Source organism: Parasteatoda tepidariorum, chromosome 7 (assembly GCF_982258835.1).
Source record: "Parasteatoda tepidariorum strain Cologne lab strain chromosome 7, Ptep-v5.0, whole genome shotgun sequence".
In the NCBI taxonomy this organism is placed as follows: Eukaryota; Metazoa; Arthropoda; class Arachnida; order Araneae; family Theridiidae; genus Parasteatoda; species Parasteatoda tepidariorum.
The window spans coordinates 43437926-43450628 of record NC_141761.1 but is presented as its reverse complement, the minus strand read 5'-3'; the positions used below and the strand labels follow the sequence as shown (position 1 = coordinate 43450628).

Below are 12703 nucleotides of genomic sequence, written 5' to 3'. Positions count from 1 at the left end.
AAAATATATATTGATGCTTAAGATGTTTTCTATTAAGAAAGTTACATCTGCATAAACATATCGGAACTTAGCTCAATTCTCAAAACTAAAGACGGTAATTTGGTTAATAACAATTTTCTCGTATTTAATATAACACACTATTTAAAATAAAATAATTAAGAAGCAAATTTAACATTTATTATAAAAGGTAACTACACTAAATATTTAATAAATAAAACTTTTGTTCTAGTTTGCGAGAAAACAGGAATAAGCCAAGAAAACAGAAATATGAAACAATATTTTTTAAATTTCGTAAATTTAAAATTGTTTTAAACGACACACAGAAGACCTTTAATTTGATTATGAAATAAATAAAGTAACAGTTTAAAATAATGCATTCAGTTTAAAAATTATCAAACCAAATTTGACCTTAACTTCTTAACTGAGGCGAAAATTAGTTTGAATTAAATGCTATTAATTTAGTTGACATTTTATTAAAAAAAACTTTAACTATTTTCCTAATAAAAAAGTTGAGCACAAACCGTTTAAAAAGCTATTTGCCTATCTTGGCTACGCGTCTGAGTGAAAATGCGTAAAGTAATTTTCAGAAGTTTTTCTTTCCAATTTTGTAATATTTTAATTTAAGACTAATTAGTTTCTTAATTTATATTTTGATTTAAAACGAATAAAATTTCTTCATTTATATTTTAATTTAAAACTAATAAATTGTTTTAATTTATATTTTAATTTAAAACTAATAAAATGTCTTAATTTATATTTTAATTTAAGACTAATACAGTAATAAACATCAAAATTTTTAAAACCATTTCACAAACGTTTGTAATAAAGTATTGTAGTAAAATGCATTTAGTTTTTATGGAGAACAGAAAAATCTTTCGGCTTATTTTGGTACACCTGAGTTGTAAAAAAAATGCTGCTTCAGTGACATTTACAGCAACCAAACACATTTACTGTGAATGCTGAAGATTGCGGGGTGCAATAATGAGCAGATTTCTTTCTTCCTAAAATAAACGCATTCGCTTGTAGTCTTTCTTCTGTGGTGGGAGAAGATAAATTATTTAATGTGTGAATGTAGGAACATTTACTTTCTTGGTTAATTTCTTAAATATATAGATGCTAATGGATACTACAATTGAATATTTATAACGTTTTTTTTAACGTAAAAATTTAGAAAAAAATATTTCACAGTCTCTTCCTTAATATAACAAACGTCAAATGTTAAATTTACGCAAATTTTAAGACCCAAATTTCAAAGTAATGCTGTTGAATTACAGATATATTATGATGAAACTGTTAATTAGTTTATTTTTAGGTAAAAGCAATTTCAACATCAATTACATTTTTACAAAAAATATATTTTACTCTTGAAAGAGTTGCATCAGTTTTTATTTTCTGACCATGTAGGTATAAACAAAGACATGAGTTTTAATTTTAAATTTCAGTTTCTATAAGTTGAAAAATTATGTAGTTTTTCAAGCAATCAACTTATAAAGTGCTGATATTTATTTATATAGTGGGGAATTAGATATCACTTTTGATTTAAGGACGAAAAATGAAATAAATTTTCTACAAATTAAACAGAAGTGGTGTGTTTAAAAAAATTGTAATTCATTGTCAACAATTTAAATGGCATATCACAAAACTGATAATAATAATAAATTAGATAAATAGAGTTAATACTTTATTTTTCGAGCTTGAGACACTAATTTATCTAAGGAGTATATAGTAATAATTAGCCAAAATGTTTTTTTTGCATTTTGAAATATTTCGTTTTGTTTCACTAATATGACATGTATAAAAAAAAATAGCAGAAATAAATATTATATGCTCAAGGCTTCTGTGACCTATAATTGTATGAGGTATGCTCATCCGCAGAGAGTATTTAAACTAATTAGACCTATATCTCATCAGGTAGTATATTTCAAATTCATGACTTCATAAGTCAACAACATTAGCTCTAAATGAAGTTATGTCAGTATGTTTATTTCAAGAGAGAAATCACCATTCATAATATATTATGCTTTCTTCATAAAAATTTGAATTCGAAAATGTGTTTTCGTTAGCAAATTGCGTTAGATTAATATTTGTTTTCACGTTTGAAAAGACACTAACATTAGTATCAAATTTTTTTAAGAGTTGTTATTTTTACCTGTGGTAACTTTTCTGCTTGTAATTTGAATTTTTTTTTTCGTAGAAACAATAGTGGATTCAATGCAACTCAAAATCTTAACGTGTATAGTATATTTTCCCATGAATAAATATAATATTATTTTTGATAAAATAATATTTTTACAATAAATTAATATTGCTTAATAAAGCCGACCGGCCTGTGTAGGGGTTAGGGAACTGCCCTTGCATCTGAAAGGTTCTGCGTTCGAAACCCGGGCAAGGCATGGATGTTCTTTCTTTCTCTGTACTATCTGTCTTACTGTGGGAGCAACGGTAACCCACCTGATATGGACTTCAGATACCTGTATGACCTAGGTCATTCTCCAGGTAGGCATTAGAAAAAAACATTTTGTTTAATAAAACAATATTGTTTGATATATAATATTGCTTATGAATATAATATTGTTATACTTATATAATATTGTTTTCGAAGCCAGTTAATCACAGGTTCTTATTTTCGTGAAGAGGAAGGAACCATTGCAATATCTAGTAGATGAATTCCCAGGTTGAGATTAATAAACGAAGTAATTATTTGAAGCTTTATTTAACAAAAAGCTCTGATCCATAGAAATAAAAACGTTACAAAATGATGATTTAACCCTTTTTTGATAATGATCTACATATTTTTATAAAATAAACTTAAGTACTAATAAATCTTAAGTTGAATTGGTTTAATGTTTATTTTTCCCATTCCATTTATTCTGAAATAGTTTATGAGTTGAAGATAAGAGATATTTAACCTTTTTTTAAAACGTTATTTTTTTTCATAAAAGTTTAACTCGCCACTCAGTTGATCTCGCAACTGACCAGTTCCTGATAGACACATGTCTTTATGTCATGTCTGTCTGGTTCACGTTTTTCAGAATGTCGGTAAATTCTAGAAATTCTTGTTTTGTAAAAATTGTACGAATACTAAATACGTGTGTAGGTTGATGTTCTTTACTTTGTTTCAATATATGCTCTTCTATTATCTATCATAAACATTTAAATTACTGTAATTGAAAACAACTGGGAAATAATTTGAGGATTTCCATGAATTACAACTGTGTCGTTTAGTTACAATGTCGACTATCTGCAAAATATTAACTTTTCAGGGAAAACTAATTTTCTGCAACACTGAACTAAAACGAGGTAGGGATAAAAACATATTGTCTTAAGACACAATAAGACAGTGTGTTTTAAATGAAATATAAGGAGGTAGGGTTACATTAAGATAGAAGGATATAAATTTTTTTATTTCGGAATAGGCTGGTATTGGAGTTGTTTGGTTTTGCTAAAAAAATTTATTATTCTTAATTCAAACAGAACGGAAATTAAGAGTAAAATATATGTGAACTACCTATATTAGAAATTATTTTGATGTTATAAGACTAGGACTGCAGAAAATTGACCTGTAAAAATGAACCATTTTAATAATGATAACACTGAATATTTTGACTCAAAAGCTAACTAAAAGACATAATAATAAATAGATGAAATTAAAAAAAACTGCAAGCAAATTACTTATTAATGACTAAATCTTTTTTTTTTCTATGACGTCAGATTACTTTTTTCCTTTCTTCCTTCCCTGAATTATTGGGAATACTGTTTTCTCAAGTTACTTCGTAGTAAAGAAGAAAAAAAAGGGAAGAAACTTTATTAATTGAAAACGAGACTGAATTAGAAACTTTTAAGGTTTTGCAGCGATATGTGGTTTTCAAACACGCATAAAACATGCGTTTCATTGATATTTTCATGGTTATTTGTATTCAGTTGAGGGCAAGAAACCTAAAAAAAATATTAAGAAGAAAGAAAAAAATGAAAAGAAAAGCGCATTTTCAAAATTGGTGTATATCGATGGATTTTATTCTAAACAACGCAACTTTGATGAGATATAAGAGTATTGTAAAGTTGTTGCATTTAATTATTTTTTATAATTTTTTTTTTATAGTTTTAATTATCTCTTCCTTTTTTTTGCATAAATTGCTCAGATTGAAGGGAAACGTTCTCTATTACACCTGAGAATTTGATTCAAACTAATTATTTTCTTGAAAATCAGCTGGAGTATTTCTGCACGAATGTTGTAAACTATCTGTCAGTATAGGATGGTACACCATATTTCTGATAACAATAATGTTTAACACTGTACATTATTTTCAAAAGAATTTAATTCTAAATCTCTTCCTTATAAACTTTAGAATAATTTTTTTCGTTTGTCGATTAAAACCAACAAAAGTTTTCTCCTTTTTTAAAAGTTTTTTAAACTGTTGATGCTACTTTTTAAAGATTAGACGCCGATTTTCAAGATTTATTTAAATCTTATTGCATATATAATATAGACATTGACCACAATCAATGATTTTAAGACTCTTGAGGTTATTTTAGAACAAAAAGTTTCCCATAAAAAATATTGAAAATATACCATGAGGGAATGCTGTCGTTTGTTTTCGTCCTCTTATCTTTATAACGAGAATATTTTGCCCATTTATCTTTTTTTATAATGCTTAGCATCCATTATTACAAGTTTATAATACTTCTTAAACTTTTATGCAAAAATTTATTAGAAGCTATCCTTTTTTTCTTCGCTTACTTAAGATATAAATACTGCACTAAGACTTATCAGAGACTTACTTTACAAAATAAAAATCATGACTATTATGTTGTTTCTTTCAATTTCAAGAAAAAAAAATTCAAAGAAAAATATGTATTTGGTGAAATTTCAATGGCAAATAAGTGAGCGCAACATTAAGTGAATTTAAAAATAAACTTTCTCGTCACTTAAAAACCTGTGACTTCAGACAATGCATGAGATTCCACGATTTTTTATTACTTTTTCACTAATCCATGGGTATAAATTCTTAACACTGCTAAAAAAAGATACTTTGCTTTCTTCAAAGATGAATTGATGAACCACTCACTATGGTGACAACAAAAGATTCTGAGTATTTTTTCTCCGGTTGTCAGCAGCTTTTTTCTAGAGAGTGAGCTTAGCCTATTTTCTTTTCCAATTACAAAATTTCAATTGTTCTCACTTTACTGACTTTACTTAATGAGTTTATAGTACGCAGTAAAACCATTTGGTGTACAGTTGCCAACATGTTTAGAATTGAGAAAACAAAAAACATTTTAAAGTACAAAACAGTAGTTATAGAGCAAAAAATTATATAAAATTGACAATAAAATAATTATTTGAAAGAATGAGTATGAATATAATACCAAAAATGTGCTTGTTTTTTTAAGCGAAATGTTTTTGCAATGAAGCCATTAAATAGATTTTAATGCTCTTAAAAATATGTGTTGTATGTAAACAAAAGAACACAAAATAAATTAATAAATAAACCAAACTATATTAGTGAAAAAGTAAAATAAAAACAGACTACATGCACTGTAAAAAATATTAGTCTACCTCAACATTAAAAAATTATTAAAAATTATTATAAAAATCAATTTTTTCACGTCAAAAATTATTAAATAATATCAGGAATGTGATAAAATATTATCCAGATTATCCAAAATTCTATATTAAATATAGCCGAGAGGGCTAATCTATCAATTTCATGACTGACAGAACTGAGGTTCGAGTCCCATCATTGGCTCTACAATATTTCCTCCATTCCCATTAATTTATGAAGGAAATCCGTTGTCCTGCTCTCCTTAATTTATGACCCTGGGCAATTAGAATACAATGCTTTAATTCACGCATAGATGGCCGCACCATAAAGTTCTAAGCTATCCCCAATGTCCAGTAGGGTTTTGAAACCATGCTAGTCGTAAATGGTTAAAACCCGTATAGTTTTGTATTTATGGTTTTCTAACCATACTACTTGGAAACGTTTTCAAAACCGTAAAGGAAAAAAAGTTCTTTACCTTAAACTTTACTGTTAATTGGATGAACTGACTGCTGCCAGTTATTTTACCTCAATTTTAGAATGAAAATTCTAATAGAGTAGAAACGCAATTGGCAAAGATGATATTTTGCCTAAATAACTTGAGTATATGAAAATTTTAGCTGTTTGGCGAAAAGTTGAAACTAGCTAAATACTCGCGATGTGGTAATAAATTTATCTTTCATAAACATTTATTAACATTCGATCATTTTGGTAAACTAAATGCCTCGTTTTGGTTTCTAAAGATAACATTGAATGTAAAATAAAAAAGTTGGACCTTACAATTCAAAGTCTTTGAGAACATTAATTTCGATTCAATTTTCGATGTAAAATACTTATATATATTTTTTATAAATCCAATTTGTAGGTACATATGCTATTTTTAACATATGTCGTTTAAACATATGCCAAACATTACAAAATAAATCGGATATGAAGGATAAATAAATCCATATTTTATGAGTTATTATTGTAAAATATCTCATATATGATGTATAAATTATAAAAATATGATATGTTATGAAATATCTTATAAAATGTCATGCTTATTTTTTTCACTCTTCTAAAACACATTTTCTATAAGTTAACAGTTTTAAGTTGCTAAAATAAATAAATAAATAAAAACTAAGCAGAAAAACAATTTAATGATTTTTCGTTCTTGCAAATTATTTCAATATCCTCTTAAGCAAATTATCGTTGCTCTTTCGCATGATGCAAATATATATTAGTAGATTATTTAGTTTGATCCTCCTGTTTATGTATTACTTACATTTAATTATCAAATTAACCTCATTTTTTGCTTATATTGAGTTACTCATGTTACTAATTTTTTTCTCCGGGAGAAATGTCAACCCTAAGTTAGTAATTATAGATGCTTATCACTTAGCTTTTATTATAATGAATTACACTGAAATCATAAAACATGTATAAAGTGAAAATCCCTGATCAAATTACAGTATAAAGAGACGGCACTTTGGGTACATCATCAGTAAAATCATTTTATAGTTAAATCCTTTTTTACGTTAAGTTTTTTTACAGTAAATGTTTCAGTAATATTTATTTAATTAGGGTGATTCAGTGATTTAACGGTATTCATTATTTTAAAAATTACATTATATCAGATTTTTTGTTCTTTAGCATGTTCCGGTAAAAATGTATTTTACTTTTAAAAAAAATACTGGCACCCTGGGTGCCCATGTTTGATACCATAATTTGATCTGACTACTGAAATCTAATGATGGCTACGGAAAACGGATAAGCATAAGTATTGATTCATTGTGAAATATTTGCAATTATAAAGTACTTCTTAAGAAAAATCAACGCTTTCTAGTAACGAAGATTCATATTTTCTTTTATTTATCAACGTGAACAAAAAATTATATGTAGAATAATTTAAATTAATAATGCACGATCTAGTTTACTCATTGAAAAAAATATTTCAATTTTTATTATAAATAGTGTATAAAAACTGCAAAAACAAGTTATATTTTATTACAATCTCTATGTTGTATATTTCAATCATAATACAAAATAATTAGTAATTTTTTTTCTGGATTAATATACTTGAACGATAAAAATATGTTAATATATTTAATAGCCTAAACTGTAAAAGCATACCCCAGAAGAGAAGTTTGTCATTTATTTATATTTTTTGCTTGTTTTTGTAATCCCTGAAAGTTTTTCATCAAGAGAAGCAATTACACGATGTTTGCATAATGTCTGCTCTTGTGTTCTCAACTTGTTTATAATTAAGTACTTAGTTTCGATGTGCGCTTCTCTCAATTTTTTTCGCATAACTACTAACGCGCATGCGCCTCCAAAAAATGTTTCTTCTTAAAATAGTTTTTCTTTATGCACTCTGAAGTGAAAATATATTTTCATTTTTCTCTTTTATTGAACTATAAGATATAGCCCTAAAATTTGCCAATTTTACATGTGAGTGTTACAATTAACGTGTTCTGCACAACAGAATTTCTTTTTACACATTCGTAATAATCAGGGTTGAAAAATTTTACTCTGAATTGTGTAACTTTCTTTAGAATTACTTAAAGGTAAGATAAACTACTTTTTTAAACTTAAGCTTAAGTTTTAAATAGCTTTAAATAGGTTGTAAATTAATAAAATTATTAACCGCATTAATTATTTGATTATATTATTAAAGAATGAGTGGATGAAAAGATAAATGAAAATAGAAAATAAAAAGATATTTTGTTCATAAGCATTTTATATTCTCTCTTATACCAAGCATTATTTAGATTAATTATAAAAATGTTGGAGAAAAAAAAATAATTCCAGTAATCAAGCATGATTTATTTTTTTTATGTCTGATAATATAATTTCAAGCATACAAATAAGCAATTTAAGTATCACATAACAGATTTATAATAGATACATTCTAAATATTTTTGTAATAGGTATATTATTTATTACTATTTATAATAGGTGTATTAAATATCCGTTTTTGAAAACCATTTCTATATAATATCTAAAATAATCGCTTTTATTTAAATTCTACCATGAGCTATTTCTTACTATATATAAAAATATAATGATGGTATCACAGTTTTCCATTCGGTTTTCCCGCATTAATTTTCAAATTCGTTTAGTTGTGCTCATAACATTGATATAAGTCATATAGCTATTGTTTTCCTGTAAATAATTTTGTGTCCCTAATTTAAAGGTTAAAATAACCTGTACTGTTATTATTACTTTTTTGATTTTGTTTGATTTCTGAATTAAGAATTTAGGAGGATTGTTTTCCGTAATATAAATTTTATTATAATGTAATTCTACGTTATATTTGAAGATAAAGTTATTTGAATCGGTGTCTGATGTAATTAAACGTTTTACAATTATTATTTTTTCTGGGCAAATTACATTAATATACTATTATGAATTACAGTTAAAGAGATTCATTACAGTTAAAGAGATTCATTAATGGATTTAGAACTTAACTTTCAACTTCATACATAAAGTGATGAACTCGAAAATTGAATATAAAATACATTCGCCCGTTTGGTAAGCAAAAATATTAACTCACCAAATTTGGAGTAATAATATACTTTTAATTTTAAATGTTATTTCAAAACATGATTACTTAGAAAAGTGATTTATGTTCACTTATATCACTTAATGACGCCCGGTGGCTTAGTGATAGTGCTACGCGCTTCCGTGCCACAGGTCCTGAGATCGATCCTCGGGCCGGGCAAGGTTGACTCAGCCTTTTATCCCTTCAGTGGGTCGATTAATGAGTACCAAGCATGCTTGGGAACTAAACACTGGGGCTTTCGCGTTCGGCTGGCCACCAAACCGGAACATCTGCTCCTGCATCCCAGAGCCCAAGGTCAAGAAAACTGAGATGGGCACAGTAGTCCTTGGCCCTCAACGGGCTGTCGCGCCACTGAGTTTAGTTTATATCACTTAATAGTATCATAAGGGAAATATTTGGACGTGGGAAGTGGAGGCACACGTGTTCTTTTTAGTACATATATTTTTAGTTGAATAATTTCATTACTTTTATACCTAGAAACAGAGAGCAATCGTCGGGGTTGGTGAGCGTCAGAGAACAGGGGGCCTAGCCCCCTAGTATTTATATAAATGCCTTATGTTTTTTTCTTAATTTTCAATTGTTAAAAGCATAATTTTTACCCAGATCAGGAAAATCATTTAAAAGTTGATATTCCATCGCTCAGGAGATACGTTTAAAAGATGATTTTTTTCAATGTTTTAAAACTTGCTACTAATAAAAATGAAACTGCAAACGATTCTATTTTTTTCCCGAATATTTAAGAGATTATATCAGTGATGTTTGCTAGCTTATAAGTTTCTTGAACGTTCATTAATATTTAACTATATTTTATTGGTTATGTCAGATAAAGTTTAGTATAAGTATTGGTAGACTACGTCACAAAATTAGTATTCCTATAGTTTTATAAAGCCACTTAATTGGTTTGTTTATAGTTGTGATTTTCAAATGTGTTTTTTTTTAAAATTAAGTTCCTTAAAATCATCTGTAATTGTAGAAAAAGAAAAAGTTATCGATAAAAAATAAAAGTTAATGGTGAAAAGGCACTGATTTGTATAGTGGAACTGTAAAAAAGCGCCATAGTGTTATTGACGCCTATGATGCTTAATTCATTTTATTATATAGTATTGCAGGTATTACGGTAAGTAATATTGTTTTTAATAGGTATCAAATCTACTAATATACGTAATACTGTAATACTACCAACACTGTGGTAATAGTGTATCTTTTATTATTGTGCATCCAAAGGTATAAAGTATCAAGAAAAATATTAAATAAAAAATAAAATATTGTAGCTTTATTACATTTGCCGATTTTGTGCATTATTCCATTGTGTGGATCAGAGCTATAGAAATGGTAATTAAAATGTTTGACTCCAACTCCGACTCCAGATTTTCCTTAGACCTCCACTCCAGCTCCACTCTTTTCTAAAAATTTTTGCTACGTTTCGTAATTAAATTTAATTGATATTTAAATTTATTTGATATTTTAATTTAATGGATATTTTAATTTAATGAATATTTTAATTTAATGGATATTTTGATTTAATGGTTATTTTAATTTGATTGATAATTTAATTTAATTAATATTTCAATTCAATTGATATATTAATTTAATTGATATTTTTATTTAGTTATTATTTTAATTTAATTCATATTTTAATTTAATTGATATTTTAAATGCAAATCTAATATTGAAAACATGTATCTTTAATTATCAGTTCTATAAACTCTACTAACCAAAGTGCAGATATTTAGATTTATATGTTTTCCTCTCTATTTGCAATGCAAATACATCTGACTTTGTAATACGAAATACATCTGATACTGGCTATCAATACTATATATACAAAGATGAGAAAATATTTGAGAAAATATAACACTCATTGTTTTTAAATACTTAACGAATTCTCCAATATGAAAGTATAAAATAAAAGAATTCAGCAAGCATTTTGAAATCAACTTTTCTATGATTCTGTTGGGAAAATGTAAGAAATAAAATAATGTAATTTATAAGAATCGAGTAGGTATACTTTCAGTTAGTTTTTTTGACATTATGTTAATTTTATGTAAATTGTTTTTCTCGAAATGTTTTGCAAAACTTTTTTGATAATTTTTTAAGAAAATCAGATAAAAAGGGACGAATTTTCAAAAATTAAAAATATACGAAGTGAAGCTCCGAATTTTCTTGGGCTGATAAAATTTTTTAAGAAAATTGAACTGAAACACGCTTCAAGATAAAAAATTCAAGATTTCGATAAATAAAACCAGCTGTGGACAGCGCATGCTGCAATGCCTCTGCTCTGATATGTATTACGTATATCGGAATACAAATTACTACGTACTACGTATATCGGAATTACTACGTATATCAGAATAAAAATAATATACATTATTTTAATGTGGCTTTCCGTTCATATGATAAGGTGAAAATTTTACTCCTTTAAATTTCGCTGCAAATATGTTTATTTTAGTGATTTTGGATACACAATATTTGAACACACAATATTTACATAGAGCGTCTGAATGCACTGTAATAATAGCCATGGTCACCGCATTCAATGTTGGTGCATTTTTTTTGGTATTATGCAAATGTTTTGTCAGCTCAAATAAAATTTTCATAGTTATCAGGTTGCATTTTGTCGAGAGAAATACAGAATAGACTTATTCACTGATTATGTCGATTGAAAAAAATTTTTTAGTGCAGCAACAATTTCTCCTTTACTTCCAGTATTTAATTTACAACGTTGATTGACTTGATCATTAATATTACCAATGAAATAAATTTGTGATATGCGTCAGGCAGTGGTTGAAATGATCCGGTATGATAGTAAATTTTTCATTGCATTTTGAATATTTGTTTGTAATTCTCACGCACTATATGTGAAGTAATTTCAAAGCATGAATTGTACCTGCAAATATTCCCCAAAAAATGTTTGCATAACCTGATTTCCTCATTGTTAATGGCTCGAGTGGTGAAATTGGTTAACTCTGTTTCCCTCGTTGTCGAGGACAACACATTTCAGTTGCTTTATTCTTAAAATTGAAGACACTGCTAAGTAGACATAATTTATCAATTTTTCTAAGCGTTTTTTGGTTTCATGAGTGCACTGTAAAAAAATATCTGATAAATTTAAGGTCACCTGCTTTTTTAAAGCAGATAAGTGCTGTTATTTTAACAAACAAACTCCGTTATTTTAACAAACAAACTCCGTTATTTTAACAAAAAAACTTCATTAAATAACTTTTTATTCATTGTAGTCGTTGCGAGCTAAAAGCAGCACTCATACGACTAATCGACGCTAGAATTTAAACCTGGACCACCTCATTGGAAGCCAATCGCTCTTTCCATGAGCTACCGCATCTCAATGTGAAAAGAAATAATTATTTTTACCTTAGAAGTTTTGCTTAGTGAAATAATGTTTCAGTGTAAAAATGTCTGACTACTTAACTTACAAAAAACTATATCTAAGGTAATATAATGACCAAGGAGAGTATCAATTTGACAATGGAATCGAATCAGAATTTTATTTATAGAATGGTCAAAACCATAAACTGACTGTTGAAAAATAAGAGTGTTAAAAAAATAATCGTAAATTGGCTTAAAAAACGTTTTGCTAAACATACGGTATCGTACGACTAGG

At 27.2% G+C, this 12703-nt stretch overlaps 1 protein-coding gene across 1 annotated transcript in view; it reads left to right on the top strand.

The window, feature by feature from the left end:
- Positions 1-7864: 7864 nt before the first annotated feature.
- Positions 7865-12703, top strand: part of LOC107452670 (uncharacterized) — a 44926-nt gene continuing 40087 nt past the window's right edge. The window contains exon 1 of the mRNA XM_071183529.2: positions 7865-8086. The gene's annotated coding sequence lies outside the window, so the exon portion shown is untranslated. The remainder of the gene's footprint in view (positions 8087-12703) is intronic.